The 5,978-nt window shown below is 34.1% G+C and overlaps 1 long non-coding RNA gene across 2 annotated transcripts; it reads right to left on the reverse strand.

The window, feature by feature from the left end:
• Positions 1-1,663: 1,663 nt before the first annotated feature.
• Positions 1,664-3,423, reverse strand: LOC141374075 (uncharacterized). 2 transcript variants are annotated; one of them, XR_012380636.1, is made up of 3 exons: positions 3,287-3,423; positions 2,308-2,399; positions 1,664-1,905 (listed from the first exon to the last, which is right to left on the reverse strand). It is a non-coding gene; the product is annotated as an uncharacterized lncRNA (long non-coding RNA). The 2 variants fall into 2 exon arrangements; XR_012380632.1 differs by lacking the exon at positions 3,287-3,423 and adding an exon at positions 3,133-3,252.
• Positions 3,424-5,978: the final 2,555 nt, after the last annotated feature.

Genomic DNA, 5,978 nt, shown 5'->3' on the forward strand with positions numbered 1-5,978 from the left:
AATAAATAAAAAAAGATCTACACCAATTCATATTATCATGTTTTAGAACTTGGTCATTGAGAGAAGAACCTAAAACTTTAAAAAAGAAAAACAAATAATCTATGTAATATGGAATAAACTGCAGCAATACAGTATGAGGGAAAAAAAATTTTCATGCACGCAAGTTTTCAAAAAATGTACCTCCATTGCTTGAAGCTACAAGATGTTTCACGAAACTAAGAAGTGAAAAAGAATTAAAAATTACCTTGAAATCACCTTGATCCCAAATAACAAGGAGGTGAATAGAATTCATAGGACCATAGTGAAAGACAGTCCTAGGAAAACATCCATCCACCTGGCCAAGAGAACATTCAGTTCAGATCAAAGTAAGGGAGACTGATGTCTCCAAGAGGAATCTCTTCCAGAAAACAAATGGACTGATAGATTACCAGAGATATTAGACTACGGAGCGCAATTTTGCAGGGTTTTTTTTTTTTTTTTTCAGGAATTTGAGATAAATTAGTAATGTAAACTCTGAATGTTGGCTTAACAAAAATTTCAATGTGTTTAGGGAATATAGGGCAAGGACAGTAAGGAGGTGGTCAGAAAAAGGATACAAGAAAAACAAAATTTCGGGGCACCTGCATGGCTCAGTCGTTTAAGTGTCTGCCTTAGGCTCAGGTCATGATCCTGGGGTCCTGGGATTGAGCCCCGCTTCGGGCTCCCTGCTCAGAGGGGAGCCTGCTTCTCCCTTTCCCTCTGTCTGCTGCTCCCTCTGCTTTTGCTCTCTCTCTGTCAAATAAATAAATAAAACTTAAAAAAAAAAGAAAGAAAAAGAAAACCTCAGTGTTAATTTAAATTAATTAAAAGGTTTCTTAAAAGTTTGAAAGCAAGGTATATCTGAATATATATTATATATGTGTACATGCATATACATAGTTATGTATATATACATCTATTTCTATATACATATGTGTACGTGTATATACATATGTATATATGTATGTATATAGAAAATGTATGTATGTATATATACATATATACAAATTACAAAGCAAAAATAATTTAAAGTGGTAGCCTCTGAAAATAGAATTTGGGAGTAGGGAGGAATAAGGTAAAAAAGTGCTATTTTTTTAAATAAAACTAGTAGTATTATCTAACTTTGTTTAAACTGTGGACATATATTATTGTGATAAAATTAAAAATTAAATTTGAAAACAAAACTGTAATGTCATGTAAAACATTTACATAGTTGTGCCCAACTACAGGCTAAGTTTTCAAAAAGAAAATACTTTGAACACTAGTCTGTGGGAAATTTTTAAGCCCTGGGGATTTTTTTCATAGCACTCATAATATTTATGAGACATGTTCCTTTTAATCAATCAGTATTTATTTCTTTATTTATTTTTAAGATTTTATTTATTTATTTGACAGAGAAAGACACAGAGAGAGAGAGGGAACACAAGCAGGGGGAGTGGGAGAGGGAGAAGCAGATTTCCCGCTGAGCAGGGAGCCTGATGCAGGGCTCAATCCCAGGACTCTGGGATCATGACCTGAGCTGAAGGCAGATGCTTAACCGACTGAGCCACCCAGGTGCCCCAATCCATAAGTATTTAATCAAAGAATATAGATTCATTTAATTAAAACAAAAGAACATTTTTATACATGGCAGATTGTAGGGAGATCAATTTTATTGTAATACTGTCATATCGACTCTTTTACATTACATTGGTGACTGTTTCTTCAATTCAGTGTGCATATAAATGACCAGAGAATCTTGTTAAAATGCAAATTCTGAATCTGGAGGTGTGAGGTGGAGCCTGAAATTTTACATTGCACACAAATGCCCAGCTAACGTTGATCCTGATGGCCCCAGCACTATACTTCTACTATCCACACAGCTCTACATTGTTCTTCCTCTCCACACTGAAAATAATGAAAAATTAATTATATTGATTCCATTTCAAAAGGATGTAATAATAAATAAATTTTGGAAATGCTAGGTTAAACATTAATTTCAGGATTCCTTAGGGTTCTCAAAATGCTGAAGGAGAGTATCAGCCACCAAGATGGAGACAGAAGACACCACAATTTCCATATTTTCCTGGCTACTGTTAAAGAAAAACCTATTCATGACACTTGTTAAAGAACAGTAAGGCAGGCTTTCTTCAGGGGCACCACCACAATAAGGTTTTACAGTAGGAGGGAGAGATTGAGCTCAACTACAAATACAATAAGGAAAAGTAGGGATTTATAGCCAAGAAGCAGGGTGAAGGGTCAGTGGATGGAAAATTATTAAGAGATAGGGTAGCTTTTTGCTAACGTTACCTAATAGGATTCTTTCTGAAGGCAGCCAGGGTGATCATACTCCGAGGGTGCAGGATTTTCACTAAACCGTCCCAACAGGACTCTTGCTAAACCTGGATGAAGTGGAACAAAGTCTTCTAGAACATAAGTTGAGACTTAGTAAGAGGACTCAGAGGAGGCTGACTAGTTATTTCAAGAAATCTTTTTTTTTTTTTTTTTAAGGATGAGCAAGGGACAATGATGTATTAGCTTTTGGAATTACATACATACTCAAAAAACTTAAAGAGCATTAAATATCTTTGTATTTCATTTTACTTGGAGAATATAAATGGGAAAAAAAAACCCTTTCTAATCCAATATCTTATCTAAAGAAACAAAAGTATAAAAAATGAATTCTTTCTATGATTTAAGCATTCAATTAGCAAATACTAATTGCTAATTAGCAAATACTAATTGAATCCTTCCTTTTCTCAAATGAGTTATACCTCAAGCTACTACAAAAGAAATTAAAGCAGTCCTACTAGGAAGAATCTTAAATTGTGTTTGAAAAAGCGTGGATCCCCAGCCGGCCATGTTTTTCAGTTTTGGTTTTCGCTATAGCAGAAAATATGAGAAGGATTTCCTCCCTTTGGCGAGCTTTGCCTCAGTTTCAAGGAACTGTTGTCTCAGCTGGTTTGTGTTTGCCAGCTGCTGCTTTTTTCATTTACTTACAGGCTCTTTGACCCTAAACTGAGCCACTGGTTCCTGCACGAGCTTCAGAATCTGAAGCACTTGGAAGAGCGAGCACTCAGGGAAAGAGAGATTTAACAACTGAGAACTCTAGGTCTGGGTAAAGGATATATGTACCTTCCATACGACCGTTTTCAAAGTTATAAAATCCTTTAAAATAAAATGCTGAGAGAAGTCGACAACTGCCCCACCTCCCCGCAGTATCCTGCTTTCTTGCCTCCGCAGCATTTTTCACCTTCTAGTGAGACGCATCACTACATTTCGTACTTACAATGCCTATTGTTCGCTGTCTGTCTTCCCCCACTAAGAGGTAGGCTACAGGAGGGCAAAGATTTTCCTCTCTTTCGCTTTCCAAAAGCTTTGATCAGAACGTGGCAGATGGGAGTCAGTAAGCATCAATTTTCTTATCACCAGAGTAAAAAGTATTACTGCAAAGGTAATGGATATCTGTATTTACCTTCAAGATTTTTGTTATGTTGTTATAATTCTTTTACTAGTTATGTAATATTTTTAATCTGTTTTAGATTGACTTGCTTTTATTTACTTAGCCTCATTTTACACAAAAAATATACATGAAATTATGATTTTTATGTTCTAGCTATATTTTTAGTAAATGTTGAAATTTAAATTATTAAAATCATAAATATTGGAATAGTCACTAAAATTCCCTCACATTCTACCACCAGTATGGAGCTATGTGAAAGCACTGAATACGGTGACCAGTTCATGATAGTTGCTCAAAAAACATTTAAATCTAACTGGAGTCCTATTCTAAAAACAGCTGCTCGATACAAATAAATATATAATATTTTATGGACAATCCCTAGACACATTAAAAGCTTTCAAAACTTAATGCAAAAAATGGAACAAAAAACTTGTTCAGTCAAAAAGAGAAAAAGGACAAAAAGAGAAATAATAAAAGATATAAAATAGAAAGTCACTTAAATACGACAAACATAAATCCAAATGTATTCATAATAAAACTATGAGTGAAATATATGTTCCTATTGAGAAATTCTCAGATTAATGTGCTTTGGGGATGCCTGGGTGGCTCAGTCTGTTAAGTGTCCAACGCTTGATTTCTTGTCAGGTCGTGATCTCAGAATCGTGAGATGGTGCAGCACATGTCAGGCTCTGCCCTGGCACTGGGCATGGAGCCTGCTTAAGATTCTCTCTCTCTCTCTCTCTCCTTCTTCCCTTCCACTCCCCCATTCCACCCCTTCCCCCAGCCCATCCCGCTCATATGCATGCTCTCTCTCTCTCTCTCTCTCTCAAAAAAAAAAAAAAGTGCTTTATTTTGCTCACTTTTTAAAAAATGCATCAGTATACTCTTTACAGTGGGGAAAAAAATGACCCAAAAATGTTTAAAATGAAGAGGAGATACAAGAGATTTAACAGATTAATGCCGGCTAATAGAAATTGAGTACAACACTGCTAATATCAGATGAAGTGGAATTAAGACAGAAAAGCTTAAATAGGATAGGTGAAGCAAAATATTAAAAAAATTGTCAAGATCCAATATTCATCAAATAATATGACTTGCAATAATGATTTGCAGTAATAGATGCTAGACTGGTTAAATTAAAAATTGACATACAATGTGAGATTTGAATGCATATTTCTAAAAACCCAGCATGTAATGAAACAAAGGGGATTAAAAATAACTAAAACTACAATTCGGGTAGCACAGTTAAATGGATTTGCACACACATAGACTTTTCACAGTCTTATGGAACAGCTAGAATCTCAAAAAATTCTATATAGCAGAAAAAAAATGCCACATTCTTTGAACATAACGTAATTTGTAGTTTAAGGACCCAAATACCTAATTGTTCCAATATATGTCCCATATTTATCTAATAAATTCATCAGGCATTACCATTAAATGTAATAGGTGAAAATGTAATAAAAGAAAATTATCTAAAATAAATCATTTCCCCAAATTTCTGTTAAGATTAAAAATGGGGCAAGAGTCCACAGTATCTCTGCCCTTGTTTAAAAATATTTCTGTAAGTGCTAGCCCATGTAATTACAAATATTAAAATGAATAAAATGTGTAAATGCCATATAAATTATTTGCCAATAAAAAGAAAATATATGTGGAAAATAGAAAAGTTAACTGAAAAAATTAGAACAATTTAGAGAGGTCAGTGTGGAAACAAATAGAACAACTAACACAGAAAAATGTCTGAGCTACTTCCAGTTTTGAAATGTTGTAGATGTGCAGATTACAGTAAAAAGAGTAAAAAATAATACCGAAGTTATAAGAATAAACATTCCTAAAACTGTACCAATCTGTTTGAAAATCTGCAAAGACATAACAAAGGGAATCCTTCACAAACAAGTAGGTATATGACATTCCTGGATAGGAATCGAAGGAGAAGTGTTAGCCTAAGTTCTGGGGACAAGCACTGATTATACTTCACTATAGAACTTCAATTAAAAGACAAATAAAGGAGATAAAATAGACAGACATTGAATATGTTTTTTTAGAAGTATAGAAACATTACCAACAAGAAACGGAAAAGAGAGAGTGAAGGAAAAGTAAAAAAAAAAAAAAAAAAAAAAAAAAAGACTAATCTACCAACTTCTTCCTGAGTCTTAAAAGAGAATATAAGGAAATTCTTTGAAGTTGATAAATAGAATCACTTTGTACCAGACCCATTTCTAAATCCACTGTAACATGCACCTCCCCTATTCATAAATTAGTTTTGTAAACAGGGTATTACATTCTGGGTACATCAGTTATCAATATGATCCAAGGAGTCTGATGGCCGTTGATGGCAATACCTGGAGAAAAAGTTTATCTACAGACTTTATGGACACAAATGAACACTCACTATGGAGACAGTTTTCATAATTATAACCCAAAAGTCTGTATCATAAGGTTTTTGTTATAATTATCATTAATTTCTAATTCCTTCTGGCTGGGAATTAATGAAAACCCGCTAGAAGATTTGAAG

This window comes from Callorhinus ursinus, unplaced genomic scaffold, assembly GCF_003265705.2.
Source record: "Callorhinus ursinus isolate GAN/ISIS: 27379988/994484 unplaced genomic scaffold, GSC_fseal_2.0 scaffold1, whole genome shotgun sequence".
Lineage (NCBI taxonomy): Eukaryota > Metazoa > Chordata > Mammalia > Carnivora > Otariidae > Callorhinus > Callorhinus ursinus.